Source organism: Pagrus pagrus, assembly GCF_965226575.1.
Source record: "Pagrus pagrus genome assembly, chromosome: 7".
Lineage (NCBI taxonomy): Eukaryota > Metazoa > Chordata > Actinopteri > Spariformes > Sparidae > Pagrus > Pagrus pagrus.
Window position 1 is genome coordinate 26,792,259 of NC_140191.1, and position 15,281 is coordinate 26,807,539.

Genomic DNA, 15,281 nt, shown 5'->3' on the forward strand with positions numbered 1-15,281 from the left:
CTCCCCCCACCCTCACCCCTCACCCCCCTGCTCCTCTTGTGTACAGATGTCGCTCGGAGCTGTTTCAGCACCACGGCGCTGTCCACTGTGGGGTTTTAGTTTTTAAGGTGGACCGGGACTGTTTCCGCCATCATCGCTCTAACCTTTGCCGCGTGAGCCATAACTCTAGCTTTTATGGAGGAGTATTACACTCTGCCGTATTGCCCCGGTCGTTAAAGCACACTCAGTTGATGTATTGTTAATTAAAAATTTGGTTTGGCCTTCTTTGGAGAGCCAGGGCTAATGAGAGGAGAAGGATCTCGGGGCGGGGGCCCTTAAATGTACCCATCCTGTTGATTTTCTTGTAGTTTTCCTCCTTCAATGAAGATGATGCACACGCTTGCACGCTCAGTAGTGTTTGGACTGTTTTATTGGAAATTCAGCTTAAATTTTTGGCCACGTCTCAGGCGATAACTGATGAGTAAGAGTGTGTCTGTCCAAATTTCTGCTAAGAGATCACTGGCAGGCTTTGCTGTTGCTGCAGCCTCACAGCATGGCTGGTGACATTAGTGTGAGAGATGTGCACGACTATCACCGGGAGCTTTCTAGAGGCATTAGGGCTCGTTTGTTTTCCATCATCAGGTAAATGATTGCAACATGGCAGCATTCCTAATGGAGGGAAAGTTGTGCAATCCCAACCAAGTGCTGCTGCATGATAAACATGACTCATGTACTCCAAGACACGGCTACCTCAGCCGCTGCGGTGCGTGCTGTGTGAATCATCCAGGCCTTTTCCGCCTTCTCCCTGCTTTCACTACCCCCCACCTCCTCGCCCCCAACCCCTTCTCCTCCCCAATAGCTGAGTGTTTTTTCCCCATTTCTCTTTCTCTGAGGTAAAGGGGATTGTCAGTTTTAGTCACTCTTTAGCCTGACAGTGATGTCAAAGCCTTGTCATGACTGAGCATGGGCAGAAGAGGCCTCTTCTTTGAGGAGGGACATGACTGACTGACTGACTGACTGACTGACTGTCTCACCATAATGTTAGGTAACTCTGATTGCAGGCCACACAAGCTGAAAGCATACAAGACACGGGGCAGTCAAAGAGGCCTTTGTATCGATTGCTTGTGTGCTGATTTGCATAAGAATTATGTTTCCAGCATGGCTTCTCTCCTGCATGCCTTGGTTACCTGGGGTTTTATCTCGCCAGCAGGCCTGTGCTGCAGATGCTTAGGAGCTGACTAAAGACACAGAGTTAATATTAAGGGCTGTCTGCCACCATTTTGTTGTGTTTTAGAAGACCCCATGACCCATTTTGGCCTTGAAAGTAAAGTTTTCTTTCAGTGTTTCACACAGCAGTTTTCCTGTGTTCTCTCTATATGTACAAGGTGACTCATCATGAGTCATCAAAACAGTAAATCCCCACTTTCTTTACCTATGAATCACACAAGCATAACATATCCTAAAGCAGCGTTGATATGCTCAGCACTGGCATAGGTGCAACTGCAGTGGATTAACTTGTCATTGGATGCTCGGTAGCGTTTAATGTCGGAAGCAAACACCCACACTGCAACATCCAACCCTATAGCCCGTGCGTCTGCGCTGTCACAGTCACGGTCCAATCCCGCAGCGGCTTGGATGGCTTTTCGGGAAAGTGGCAGTTTGAACATCGAAGTGTGTAATCTAACAGAGGGAATCCTGGGAGGATGGAGGGATGGAGAGGAGAGAGAGAAGCCTCCAGCTGCAGGGCTTGCCAACTTGCTGTCATCTCACTGGAGGTGCTACAGAGAGCGTGGATGGAAATCCAGAGCTGCTGACTCGCATGTAATTAGCTACTCTCTCTTAGCCTGCTCATTCTTAGCCGGCCTGTACGTGTGTGTATGCAGAAGATGTGTTGCACCAACGAGGATCCTTTTCCTTAAGTCCGTTAGGCGGCGCTCTACATATCTGTAGCTCGTTCGTAGAAATCTGTCCTAGAAAGCTCATCAAAGCTGCAGTCGCAGAGTTCAGCTCAGAATCTTAACAGAAACGTGTACAATTAAGCATGGCTCCAGGTGCATTTGTTCCATTAAACTGACTACACTGGAGCTACCCTCGCTTCCCATGCATCAGTGAGTCTCTGAGCAGTACAGTAATGATGGTCATGGGACCCCCACCCCCACCCACCCAGACGCTGTGTATCCTACAGGCAGGCATCAGCTGCCTGTGATGGGGTGACCCACAGAACGCCCGGGGCTCCACTTCTCCTTTCTCCCTGTTCCTCCAGCCCTCTGGGGCTGCTTCCTGGTTCTGCTTGGTGGCTAGGAGAGGGGAGCAGGAGGGGGTAGTAATGTTCTCCATCCTAACTCCTCTACCCTCTAACGCTTTGTCATTGTTTCTGTGTCTCTGGCTGCATATCGTGTTACCTGTATTATGAGTGCAGGAGCTGATATTGAAGCTCACACTTTACTATCTCAGCACTGAAAGAAGGTAAAGCTTTGACCTCTAGGTGACCAGTATCATAACACACATCTACTCACATCCCAGTAAATATCCACGCCCCTCCTCTTCCTTGTGACAGTGTTCGACTGGGGGGACTGTGTCAATCGCTCAGGGACCTCCTTTGACAGTGCTAATTATACTGGCTGCCTCGTAGAAGGGACTCCCACTGAGATGCAGCTATTCCCGGGCTCTGAGGTGTCTGCTGCTCTGCCATATATTTGGGCACCCCCATTTTTGTTGCACACAATGAAGGATGCCCCAAGTTCCCATTGTGTATCCTGTGTCTAGAGGCTTTACCTCAGAGATCTCAGAGAAAAATGTGTAAAGACCCCCATCTGAGATTATTGTTGTCACAGGGACCCAAACATTGAAAATATTAGTGGGTGTTTTTTCGTATTTATTTTCGTATTGAGTTTTACAGTATTTTACCCAGAATGCAACTTCATATAATCTCTTTATTACACCCTCCCATACCTGGAAACACTTTTTTTGCAGCACGTCTTTCAATTTGCAGTCATTTTTAATACTTTTCCAGGCCCAGAGTATTACTCTTCATAATGAGTCAGCTGATGTGTAGAATTGCTGTGTTGCCCTTTTAATTTTAGCCATATATCTCAGCTCTATTTTGAATAGTACCTTGCTGCTATGTACACTGCTACAGTGTAACTATTTACAGTACTCCATCATCTCTGTTTACACTATACTGCACCCTGGGAGGTAATAGTGATGAGAATCCACAAGATATTCATTATTTGATTTTGACATTACATTTTGACTGGAGCTGAATTGTTTACACGACTAATTAAAGAGTTAAGAGCTAGAAATCTTTATTTAAAATCACCTCTTTCTTTATGACCAGTGCACTTTGACTGACCTGTCCATTAACAGTTCTTTCCACCCGGATTTGGAAGGTAAAACATGGGCCTGGTTAGCATGTAACACAGCTATGGTGAAAGGTGTGTAGGGGGGTTGGTGTTGGTGTGTGTGTTCAGCATGAAGAGCATTGACCTAGAATTAGCTTTGATTGATCACATCCCATTTCCTTTTTCTGTTACCCCCCCTCCCCCTCCCTTCCCCCACCACGACTGCACACTCACACACCTCGTCCCCCCCTGTCCTGGTCATTTATCTGATAGTGCTAGAGAGCTCAGTGTACCAGCTGGGGTTAGAGCTACAGAGAGGCCCCTGTGTCCCTAGAGGCCATACAGTAGGATCTCAGTCCCTCTGAGAGCAGTGGTAGTGTGCACACGTTACAGTGGACTAAGCATGCAAATTTCAATGTTATTATATGTGTTCATTAATGTTAAGACTTTCTGAGCACTGTGAGTGACCGAAAACTGAGACCGTAGCTTAATAGAGATGAAGTGACCACAGCTTAACCTGGCAACACAAAGAAAACACACTGTGTAAGCTCTGCAAACAAGGGCCACGGGCACAGCGACACTTCCTGGTGCTCTGTAGGAGCCAATTTTGCTCCAAAATCAAAGTCATAAGCAGGGCAACGTGAGGAAACCACTGAAACAACACTTGAAACTGTACCGAGCTCCTTCAAGATGTAATTACATCTGTGTAACATAGTATAACATGCGATATGCTGTTGCATACAGTACAGTGTGGTAATATAATGTAGTTTTCTAAATGATGATACTTCCATTGTACAACCTGCTGTAGCAATACTGTACTTAGTCATGTTCATGCCAATAAAGCATGTTTGAATTTAAAAGAGAGAGAGAGAGAGAGAGAGAGAGAGAGAGACCTATGGTTGTGAAATGAGGCGAGGCAATGCTCAGAAGCTTCCCACTGGACAATATACAGTATACACACACACACTCTCTCTCTCCCTGCCTTCCTCTTGTTCCCTTAGCTCACTCACCCATGCTCACTCGCCTTCCCATGCAAAGAGCAGATTCTGTCATGAGCGTTGGTTCCAGAGACTCCCATCCCCCATCACTTTCCCCTAGGGAGAGAGGGAGGGAGAGGGAGAGGGAGAGGGAGAAAGTGGAAGACTGGATGCTGTCTTGACTCTATAAAGCAGAAAGCACGCCAAATGAATACATCATCATGCCAATTAAAGTAACAATGTGTTTTGGTTCTGGGAGGTTGGCGTGTTATCAAGTAGTTTGGCTCAGCTGGACGGCGAAATCTGGTTAGAACACAGTCCCCGTCGTTAAAATGATATATAATATATGAGATTATATATTTACAAGTTGCTCGTAAGCGGTGCTATAATGGGAGTGAAGTTACGTTACTTCAGTGTCGAGGTCCTTTGGTGCTCTCCTGTCCATCTGTCTATATATACATTTCAGTCATTAACCTATTGTATCTGTCAGATTGCCTCCAGCCTTGTACTTGTATGTGCTCTTTTTCACTCTTCATTTGCCTTTTCTGTGTTGTCCTGTACTATACACCTCTGCAGCTGCCTGAAAGTGTCTGAATGTAGCTAACTATGCTACAGATTTGCCTTGGCTAAGTCACAGTGTTGCTATGTTCTCTGTAGGCTAATGTTATTTTTCTTGTGGGTTACAAATTCCATGAGCCATTACTGTGTTAGCGTGTCTCTCAGTACTTCTTGGCTTCATTGCCCTGTCTACGGCACTCAGACACAAGCCCACACCACAAGGCAGATAAAGCTTTTACCGCTAACATGTTGGCTAACAGAGACCTACTTACACATCCAGCAGCACTCATCTGCAGTTGTATCTCTGGCCATCCACCCTCAAGTGTCAGTCTAGCTCTGTTTTCCTCCACACCGTCTACTGAGAAAATATCCTGTTTCCTTTAGCTAGCTTAAAACTCTACTGTGTTTACTAGCTAGCTGCTAACTTTGTGAGGCTGCCATATAGTGCTGGGCAGGCGGAGTAACAAGTTTTTCACGGCTAGCATGTTAGCAAACAGTTGACTGCTTACACGTCAAGTTGCATTTATTTGAATTTTCGTGCAAACTGGTGGATGCAAGTTAAATATCCAGCTATTGAGAAATATAATGTTTCCTTTAGCCTGCGAACTGCTCTGCTGTGTTTGGTAACTAGCTGCTAACTTTGTAAGAGTGCCATCAGGTGCTGGGCAGGTAGTGTGCAGCGGGTTTATCAGAGACTTTTTTGTGGAATACGAGGAGACAGAGGTTGATGAGAGTGGTGAGACTGATGCTAAAATGCTGCGTGACTGCGGGGTGGTGTGATAATCCTCACCTTGCACATGACACACAGCCATTTGAACAATTGTCCATTTAAACATATTGATTTCTGCAGATTTAAAACGGCTGGGTTATTTCAGCTGGGAGTGGTAATTTTAGCTAACATCACTCAAACAGGAGTAAATATGCATTTGTTGGGGACTATTTTTAGGACAGCGTATGTGTGATTGGCTCAAAATAAACTACAGTGCTTATGTTCAGGTTAATAAAAGAACATGTCACCAAGTACCAAGAACAGTGTGACTCATTGATGTATTTTTAATAGTTTTTGGATAGTACGGCTCCACGTCACAGAGGAGGTTCAATCAGGACAGCAAAACTTGTTACTAGGATCAATTCAGTGTCAGTTTTGTTTGTTTTCTGGGTTAATCTGAAGAGCGGAGAGGACACACGAGGATAAGTCGAGATAGAAGAGAAAAGGGAGACAAGAGGGCAGGACAAGAGGAGAGTGTAGGGCAGGTTAGCATGGGAGAGAGGAGAGGAAATGAGAAGGGACGGGAGGACAGGAAAGGAGAAGAGAACATCAGAGAGAAAATGAGAGGAGAGACATTGACGTCTGAGATGCTATCAGGTCTCGTTGCTGATATGACAGCCTCAGTCCTCATTGACAGAGCAATCAGCCTGCCATCTCCCATAGCCTGCTATTCTCTGGCGTGGCACACAGCACAGCATCGGGGCTCTATTGTCTCTCAGGGCTTTGTTCTAAATAACATCTGCATTTGTCAGCATAGGTTTTATTCTCTTCTGGGCTTTTATCCCTCAAGCAAAGTTTGAAGGGATTTTCCTGCCCCTGGCTGCGCAGTTTGAAATGCCCTTGGCGAAACATGACAGTGGGAAAATATTTTAGAATGAGAAGTAGGTTGTGTTAAGTAGCAAAAGTGATGTTGTGTATTTATAGCAATGTATAATAAAGTGCACACTGCGGCACAAGGCGATCCCTTTTTGCTGTATGTGTTAAATAATTAGTCAACAGTGCCTTGAGCTGCTGCAAGTTTTTGATAATTAACAGACTTTAGGCGGTTAATGTTGAAATCATAAGCAGATACCTTGTATATTAAGGTCAGCAGTTCAAACCTCCAGCTCCATGGTTCGTACTCCAGCTTGCATATGAAAAAGTATTTAAAAAATGTGATCCAGTGGCTTACCTTCCCCAGATGATTGCAACATTAGTGACTAGTGATCCTGGACTGAGTCCGAACAGAACCACAGCTCCAGCACTAGAACATCTGGCCTGTCGTTACATAAGCCTCCCAGCATGCTGTGCAGAGAGTGGCCTCATTGAGACAATGCAATACAAATGCAGATAGAGCTGAACGGTCGCTTATGAAGGGGAACACAGAAAAAAAGGAGACGAATAGAAAACGCAAAAAGGTAGCCTGAGCCAACGAGGGCACTGAGAGTGGAAATGTGAGAGCGAAAGGCACTGAGAAGGGGCCACTTTATCACTTTTATTGCCCATCCCCCGTCCCCATCCACCCTGAGTAGAGTCAATGTAGAGGAAGATATACAGCATCTGACCCTCTGAGGGAAGCCTAGTGCTTCTGAGGAACATATGTGCCTGCTATAGAGTAGCTGGCAGCGTTGATGTTAAATGTGTCTGTAAAAACCGTGGGATACTGTGACGACACAGTTGAGACAAATCCAGCACAGCACACTCACGGCCTCGATGCTACACACACTAATTGAGGGAACATGTTTGTCAGTGATTTTTCAAACTGTAAAGGCCGTGGGACAGGTGCTGTGTCAGTGTAGATACTACGGATGGTGAGGTGTGGTGACTTTTCTCTCCCCCGTCACATTCCCTCAGGGTTTGTTTTATGATTGTTGAACCCTGAAAGGTCAGAGAAAAAAAGACATCTCTCCACTCCGTATGGCGGAGTGCTCAAATTATCCAGGTTTTCATTCTGACTAGGATACACCAGTTAGTTGTTACTCTGTGGATGATGTGTGAATCAGCTAAATCAGTCACAAACATGTGACACAGGGCCTGCTGTACAACAGTCAGCTCTAGATTTGTGTCCGTGTAGCAGAAGAGAGAAACGGACGTACCTGGATAGAGAAGGACAGTTACGAGGCTGCTCAATGGCCAGTTACCAAAGGTGGAGCGTGGCACCAGGTCAACTCAAGCTGATTGCACTCAAAGCGCAAGAACCCTCATGCTGTTAGTTGGACTATTAATAGTGGAGACATTCAGCTTTTCTGCAGTGGCCGGCAAGCAGCCAGGCATCTAAACAGGCAGCAAGGCCTGGGGTCATTTAGGCGTTCAAGAGAGCCAGGCAGCAAGGCAAAGAAGCTGATAGGCCAAACTCTAACCACCAGTAAGACAGAAGACCTCCTCATGAAGAGAGAATAGATTCAGTCAATCAACAGCGCTGATGAAAGAGCAATGCCATTGGTAAATTCCTTCTCAAAGATGCAGTCACTTTTTTGTCAAATTCATTGTACTTAAGTTCTGCTAGCTATAAGTGTTTGTGTGCACTACAGGCTAGTCACCCTCTCCCACGCGCACGCTTCCAGGCAACACAGCTACACCATAAATAAATGTAAATAACATCAGAGATATTACCTTGCCAACTTGGTAGGAAAATACTCGCTTGCTTCGGCAGACCTCACATTCTTCCCCTTGGAATTACACGTCATCACCTATGTGATGTTTCTTATTGAGGCTAGCTCAGCGTCGGGCGGCTGACGCTCTGCCATTTTCTCTGTTGATCACCTCGCCCAGTTGTTGGTGTTCGCTATGCACGTCCATGAATTTCGGGGGCATAGCTTCCTAAGGAGTACTGAAGGGAACAGTGTATTTGTTGGCTGTTTGCGATGGTAAAGAAGTTTTATTATGATTTTCTTTTTTTAACCTCTTTTTTGTCGTGTATTATTACAGTTTGCGTTGTGATATCTCATCCCACTTTACTGATATCAATTACCGCACTCTTTGTGGCTTGTTCTTAGCATGCTCACTAATTACCTTGTTGTTCAATATCTACAGCAAGTTGTAGCAGCTAGTAATGAAAAGGGAATAAGCACATGTGTCCCACAAAACTCTGCAGAAATGTTGAACAATTTGTCATGATGTGTCACAGCTAAGCAGGCTAGGGGCATTCAAATAGAACCGAGTGCAAACATGGTAGTTTATTGAGGTAACAAAGAAAGTCAGACTTCAAGACTCGCAGTTAACAAGCTTGCTGTTGAATATTAAATGAAAAAAATGTTACAAAAATGTTACAAAATGTTACAATTTGGGAAATGGGATGGATTAATAGTTAGCTTTTTAGGAAAAACTGCTCAAAGTGCAGTTGGAGATTAGCTAAGCATAACATACAGACAGGAGGCAGGCGGACACAGCTAGCCTGGCTCTTTTAAAAGTGTAATCATTCCACCTAACAGCTCATTAATTAATATGTTATCTTGTTTGTTGAATCTATGCACAAACAGAACTATAAGCTCTCTGTTTAGGGTTTTAATCATAGACAGAACTGGGCTGTTTTTTCCTCCCTGGTTGCAGTCTTTATGGTAAGCTAATATCCTGCTAGCTCTAGCTTTATATGGTGTATACAGACAATAAAGGCAGAGCGGTGTGTATCTTCTCATATAGCTTTTGTAAAGACAACAAAACGCAGACAACAAAATGCATTTCCCACAATGTTGAACTATCATTTCATGTTCAGCTCAACTGCTGACACGGTCACAGCTGCTGAACTTACATCCTTTTAGCACATTAGCTCAAGTTAATGTTGCTGCTTCTGAAGGAGTTTTTAAGTTTTTCAGACACAACTCTAGCAAAGTTAGACTCACCCCAGAATGCTTGCTCATACATTTCATATGGGCCACCTTAATAAGTCCTATTTTTGGTAAAGTAACACCCAAAATAAGCTAGTTTTCACATTGCAAATCCTTAAAAGGGAAACACAACACAGCTCAGACCTTTGTTTGGTGTTTTGTCCTAGATTTTGACCCTGTATTGAGAGACTAAACAGAAAGGTGTGTTGGATAAAGGCCTAAAATGTGGATTATGGTGACATGTTTCTCATTTCAGTGATGAAATAATGAGGTACGTGGGTGTAAGAACTGCTACTAAACCTGAATGAATGTTAAAACAGGCAATAAAATGACCTGTTAAAAGTCCCACCCCCCAGATGCCTCGCTCTGTGTGTGAGCCGGTATATTTACTAACGGTAGTTTACACAGGGCGCTCTAATCTTTCCTTCCCTGCGTGTGTTTGTGTGTCTGTTCTGCTCATTCAAGACTCAGCTGGTCGGAGCAGGTGCAAGCTGGTGACTCAAACACGTGCACGCTGCCTAGCCGGTCCTTCTAATACGCCTTTGTGTGGCCCAAAAACTCAAACCATCCTGCGCTTTCTATAAACAAATGCAGCCTCCCCGTATTCATCCGACACGCGCACACAGACGTAGTACACTCTCAATGAAATGCCCACACACTCGCACACATTAGCTCCGTAGAGGCCTCACAACCAGACAGTAGAATTTATTATGTAATGATTGGTGCAGTGATTCTGAAACTTTACATTTGCTTATGCAATCCCTGCTCGCATCAGAAGACACAATAAGTAACCATACTATGTATTTTTTGATAATGATCTGAACCTGCTTGCTTTATTTATTTTTTTTAGATCATTTATTTCCTGTTGCCCTGCACGTTATTTATATTCTCACTTTTATTGCTGTCTAGTGCCATCATAATTCCCTCCCCTTGTCTGTCTGAATTGCTTATTGTTGTCAGAGGTCTGGCAGGGATCAGTAGTTCGATGTTTAGTAACATTACACTGCTTTACATGTACAGTAGATGCTGCTGTAGGTAGATTACTGAGGCAGCCGACTGACATAAATAAGGGAGGATAAAGAGCAGCCGTTATCATAACGTCACTAATGCAGCCGTGGCCCTTATATAAGCCCACTGTTTGAACCTTACACACAGGCGCTGCCATGTAACCTACACTAGGACATACTGTACAGCGTATAGACCACTGCTCACACTGCCTAGGGCTGAAGGTGGCTTTGTGGGAGCTTTAAATGCATTATTCCACGGATTCGTAATTCACGGTTGCTCGGTTTTTGTAGTCTTGCGTGTTCTACAGTATCTGCTGTGAAAATAACAGTGAGGAGGCCTGTTTTTCATCCCCATCATCTGACACTGATCAGGACAGAGACACAGAGAGGCGATGTTGTGATCCCGGGATCGTGCTCCTCGACCGAAGTCTGATGGAGGATCTCCCGCTAATCCCTTAATATCACTCGTCCCACTGAGATACTGCCGCCATCGCCATGGTGATGCTGAGATGGCCTGGATGTGTAGTAGTGGAACGAGGAAGGAGGGTGGGGATGGAGGGGGGTGGGGTGTTTGCTGCTCACAACCGTAGAAATCCTCCTTTGTGAAACATAAATACAATCATTTGAAGGAGTATCTCAAGGCAGGAAATGCAGGCATTTAAAGTCACCAGGCATCAGGCCATGAGGAGGAGGAGGAGGAGGAGGGGCGGGGTGCAGGGTTGGCTCTGTTTGCTGTAGACGGCGAGTAAAAGCTGGTCGCCTTATCCCCGAGTGGGCGGCTGCTTGGATGGTTGGTTGGCTGGTCGGCTTTAAATCTGTGCGGAGAGGCGACTAATGCAAGGGAATCCTTTGATTTGGGATTTTACAGCAGCCAAAGTCAAACAGATCTCGCCGCCATCTGACAGATGTTGAGAGACAGCGAGTTCAAGTTAATTTAAGTCGTACAGTATTGTGGTCACAGCTGTTTATTTGGCTGAACGTGCCAGTCTTTAAAGCCCCCGTGGTCTTATGTAGTCTACGCAGTGTATGATAACTTCACGGGGTAACGGATAGCACAGTTCCAGCATGCGTAACATCATTAGGCAGCAATATTTCAGCAAAGTGATGGGTGTGACCTGTTTGCGGTGAGGTGATATCACATTGCCCCCGTGCTCGTCTGCCTGTGTACACTGTATGCAGTTTAGTTAAGCAAGCTAATAGTGACGTGCTGTAGCGTTGAATTGGGACAGGAAGGAGTGGAGCAGGCCGGGCCAACAATAGGCAGGGTATCTATTACCTCTCTATTGTTAGCCATGGCCGGGCTATTATTATAGCCCAGAGTGAGACACAGACAGCTGACTGCAGTTTCAGTACAGCCCGCCTACTGCTCGCAGACAGGAACAACAACATCATCGAGAGGTTTTTTTGTATGTGGCGCTGATGGGAGTTGAGCTGAGGGCGAGGTTTGGATAGCGACAGTGAATTGGAAATATGATCATGTTAGGGCTGCAAGTAACAATAACTTTCATTATCGATTGATCTGGCGAGTATTTTCATGATGAATTGATTAATCTTTAGTCTATGAAATGTGCTGTGTATGATGTGTGTAAGTGTATGATAAATGCCCAAAGTGATGTCTTCAGATTGCTTCTTTTGTCCAGCCGACAGTCCAAAACCTTGAGACTCTTTATTTACTACCATGACTGACAAAGAAAAGCAGCAAAATGTGTAGCATTTTTGCTTTAAAAGTGACTTCAACAATTAATTGCTGATCAAAATAGTAGGCAATCATCACTAATTCTACCACCATTTACTTTCTTTAGCTGGTGCTCTTATTTCTTTTAGATCAGACCTGAGATGTTCCTCTTACAAGTCTCTCACTAAAGAGACCAAGAGGAAAGTCTGAAACTAGGCTTTTGCTGACTATGCGACTGGAAATAATACGGCAATAGCAAGACCGGACAGAATTGGTGCTCGAGGAGTGGCTTGATGCTGCACCGTGTGTAGTAAAGGGTTAGAGGAGGACATGGAGCTGCATTCAGCCATCTCTGTCTGGCTATTGGAGCTAGAGATCGGGCTAACGCAGAGGCGGTGACCTAGCCGTGGTGGCGTTGGGGCTCAGTTTCCAGAGTATTCCCGGTGGAGCTGTTGAGCCGTGTATGGGAGGAGTTGTGACGTTGGCATGGGGCAATGTCAGCTGCCAAGAAAGTGCTGATCACAGCCAGAATAAAATGTATCTGTGTCAGGATGAATAAAGTGGGCTGACAGGAGAAGCAACCAAGCATTCACATACAGAGAGAGACATGTGCGTACACACACCATTACCAAAGCAAACAAGCACATATGTGCAAGAACACAAACGTGGTGTATCACTGCCTGTGACTCGTATAGTTGATATGTTTCCACTGTACAATAAACTCTGTATTAAAATGAATATTGTGCATATGTTTCCTGTAAGCCTTGCATGGAAATACACTTGTGAATGTGTGGGCTGCTGGGTGATTAGCTGACTCTTTGCCACTTGGAAATCTCTCAGGAGGGGAGATATGGAGCAGCTCAATTGAATCCTGGCAGGTAATCTAAGGAAACAGATGGATTTTAGTTATATTTGGCAGCAGATTAGCCACTTCCCCGTTGCTCAGAAAATCTGCTGTTGCCAACTCTTGTTTGACAATCTGAATATTAGTCCTTGGTCAGGAGGTCTGGCTTGTGCGCTGTTAGATTGCCTATTCTGATGAGTGTGCCCTGCGGATTCAATCCTATCTGTGCTTTCTAAGGCCCAGCTGTGGTAGCTGGCCAACCCCTCCACACCGAGGCGCCTGCCCTCTCACCGTCCCTCCTGCCCTGCCAATCGCGCTGTGCCAGCGCCCCGTGCCAGAGGAAGTTATCAGCGCTCTATCCCCTGCCCCTAATCCTCTCTGAGGTGGAGAGAAAGTGTTAAGTAGCACTTCTTCTGGCATTTATTGGAGAGGTAGAATGAACAGGTGTCTCAAGTCCTAATCGTCTGTCTTTAAATGAGCTGCTATTTTTAGTGCGCTCTCTCCTTTTCTTGGAGATTTGCAGGGGATGTACAGTAGAGGTGGTACAATGGGAGATTTCTGTTTTATATATCCTGCAGGGGTAATGCTGACACAGTCTTACACCTTGCATGTTGATTTTTCTTATGTGCTTTGGTGGAGTACCCTCACACATTTGTTTAAGGTGGTTGGAGTTTCTGCTTGATTTTTACAGTAATTTCATTTCATTCATATTATTTTATCACATCTATCCACCATCTCCATCCCCATCTCCTTTTTCAGTGGCGCCTCCACATTTCAGACATGTCTTTACAAATACACAACATGGGTATTATTACACACTGTATACTAGAGAAACACTGATTTATTGGCTGAACATCAGTATCGGACAATAGTCACCTTGTTGACTGCTATCGCCCCGTCAGCAAGTAAGATGACATTCACCAATAGCAGTGGCCGATGTATATCTGTTGTGTCACATAGGTTTGCCATCAGGTTGTAAGGCTATGTAAGTGCTGAGACAGCACATAACACAAATAAGATGATGAAGCATGACACGGGACCAAAGTGCTAAAAGTTAATATAACTTATTTCCATAATTGTGCTAACCTTCCCCAAATCACGTTAACAATAAACACTCTTGTGCCAGAATTAAAAGTTGTTACATGCAGATTTGATCATAGTAGATATTAGTCATTGTTTCATTGTCATACGTAACTTGTAGTCTGACTCGTTTAAGTGTGCCATTGGCTATGGACAATACTATGGACATAAACAAGCTAGCAGTTGTTACCTCATCTTCAGGAGGGATTTAGCCATTTGAAAGGCAGGACTGGCCTCCCTACGTGCAAACCAAGTATTTTGGACAGACACTGTCGCTGCATCCTGGTTTTAGCGCCACCCAAGACCATTGTGATTGGTTTAAAGAAATACGAACAAGTCTTAGTGTTTTCCCCCCAAACCAGAAAGAGAATGGATCCAGCCAGACCTTCTACAGTGCTGACACAGCACTTTGGAGATAGGTCTGGCAATAAGAGACTCAATAACTTACAATCAATATTAGGAAAGGTTTTAGGTTGTTTTCTACTTAAATTAAAAAAAAAAGGTTTTTGACAAGAGCAGAATACAGCAGCCCGGCAGCCTCCAGGGAGAGATTCCTCTGTAGTCCACTCGCCTGTGAGTTCTGACAGACATTAACCTCATCTCCTGGCAGTACTGACTGGCTGGGATGGTGTTAATGATGTATGTAGTTGGTATTTACCCACTGAGCCAGATTACTCCCTTATGATCCAATTATCACTCAGTCTGTAGTGGACTCCGAGGGCCTGCAGGGTCACTGCTTAGCCATGAGATCCTCTATTACAGATTTTCTACTTAAGAGTCGATGCCAAGACGAGTCTGCGTCTCACTGTCTGTTTAAACTTCCAAGCATTGTGGGATGCCAATTTATTACACTAAAATCATTTCAGTAGGCATTTGGAACATTTCATTGTAGCATCTCTGCTGTGACGTGCTGTCAGTCTGACTTACACTCTGCAAGACAGTTCTGCAAAAAAAAAACATAGATAGATCTACAGTGGCGGCACCTTCATCTCAATCCAACAGGGCTGCACAGAAGCCTGCATTCATGTTTCAGAGGATATTTAGCTGCTGAGTTGAAGGCCATGTTGGGGCTTGTTTTCTTCTGCTCATGGTAATCAGTGAAAAGTCACGCTTTCCCCCGAGGAGAGCGCTGCTACTGTACATCTGACCACGTCCCTCCTGTTATTAACTGTTAAACCAACATCTTGCTGACTATCGGGAAGGAAACAGAAAGGTAGTGCATCAGTTTGCTCAAAGACAGGATTAGAG

The 15,281-nt window shown here is 44.9% G+C and overlaps 1 protein-coding gene across 26 annotated transcripts in view; it reads left to right on the top strand.

The window, feature by feature from the left end:
• rims2a (regulating synaptic membrane exocytosis 2a) overlaps positions 1-15,281 on the top strand; it is a 149,104-nt gene that overhangs the window by 1,475 nt on the left and 132,348 nt on the right. The gene's annotated exons all lie outside the window — the stretch shown is intronic.